Raw genomic sequence first — 1,846 nt, forward strand, 5'->3', positions numbered from 1 at the left:
GTCAGTAATGAGGCATTCTCCCATTTCCTGCTGAGGTGAAGTCAGTGGATTTTCACCCCAGCCCGGGGCAATGAGACCCATTGCGTGGTGTCAGTGGAGGTCAAAGAGGGAGCAGTAAAGAGGATTTCCTGCTTCCCTGGTGGCTCAGTAGTAAAGAATCTGTCTGCAGTGCAGCAGATGCAGGAGAAGTGGGTTTGATCCCTGGGTTTGGAAGATCCCCTACAAGCATGGCAACCCCCTCCAGTATTCTTGCCTGAAGACCCCATGGGCAGAGAAGCCCAGTGGGCTACAGTCCATGGGGTCACAGAGTCGGACACGACTGAGCAACGTCACTTCTCAAACTGTATCCATTGAATAGCAAGAGCCAAGATTTCCTATCTAAACAATAGCAAAGAATATGCAATAAGAGCTGGGATTTCCCCCCCCAAATATGATTTTTCTATCATATTTAAGATTCCATGTGCTGGAAAAAGGAAGAAAATATGGAGAGAGAAGAGGAGCCCAGGAAATGTATCTGTGTAGGGGCTATCTCCAGAGTAGCCTTTGGTGGTTTAGCCGTAGGTTGAGAAATTGAGCTTTGAATAAAAATTTCAATGAAGAAAATAAATAAATCTATGCAGAATTAATTAAAGTGAAGAATTCTGAGTAAAACTAAATATATCAATGTCTTAGTGAACCTAATGTTTAACTAGAATAGATAAAAGATAAGAATAGATTTTCCTGATTTGTTAAGAATCCACTTCATAACTTCCATAGTAAATGAGAAAACTATATAAACATTTAACTCAGTCTCAGAATTAAAATGTATTATTATACCATAACATTGGGAATAATTTCATTATCTTATATTTTGTTGTTGTTTAGTCTCTAAGTCGTGTCCAACTCTTTTGCAACTCCATAGATTGTAGCCTGCCAGGCTCCTCTGTCCCTGGGATTTTCCAGGTAACAATACTGGAACAGGTTGCTAATTCCTTCTCCAGGGGAGCTTCCCAAACCAAGGATAGAACCTGCATCTCTTCCTGCCCTGCAGGCAGATTCTTTGCCACTGAGCCACCTGGGAAGCCCATCTTTGTTATATATGTGGCTATTTTTCTTATTAATATTTTATATTATCTAGCAATGTTAACATGGAAACCTAGAGAGAGCAAAACGTGTGAATTAATGTCTGCAGACTTGTAATAATTGAGTTACAATTTATTGAATGAATTTACAGTTTTTGCCCTTCTCCCCCAGCAGAATGGTCTCCATGAGATTGAAATAGAAGAGTGCCAGGGCAGAGAATGAGGAAGGATTTTTGTTGGTGGAACTGGTAAATGAAGCCTAAGACTAGAGGAAAAAGGAAGGAGATGTGTGTTCTCTATTCACGGTGAACGTAACAGCCACCTGTGTTCAGTCATGTCATCTCCAGTTTAAATTATGGTCTATCCTGGGGCCATCCTTGCAAACACCATGTGGCTTTGTTACGTCTCCATCCCCTTGCAATGGAGAAGTTATTTTTATTCCCAGCTGACCTAGAAATCACACAGTTCTATCATGCAAAAAGGGTTTAAGTAATTTACTCATGTGTGTGTAGTCGTTCTACAAGAAGCTGGTGGCGAGAACACACCAGGTGCTTCTGAGAGGTTTCTGCTTTGTGGCTGCACACTTAAAAATCAGAGCCAGTTTCCCGAGCTTTGAAGCAGAGGCCATGAATCCATACCTGCAGCTTCATGTCCAAGGGATCCCCATACCCCTTTCAAAAATTAATTATTTAATTTTTGGCTGTACGGGGGTTTTCGTTGCTGTGCAGGCTTTCTCTAGCTGCGGCAATAAAAGGCTGCCCTAGGTGCCGTGCGGGGGCCCCTCA

The sequence above is a fragment of the Oryx dammah genome, unplaced genomic scaffold, assembly GCF_014754425.2.
Source record: "Oryx dammah isolate SB20612 unplaced genomic scaffold, SCBI_Odam_1.1 HiC_scaffold_7, whole genome shotgun sequence".
NCBI classification, from domain to species: domain Eukaryota; kingdom Metazoa; phylum Chordata; class Mammalia; order Artiodactyla; family Bovidae; genus Oryx; species Oryx dammah.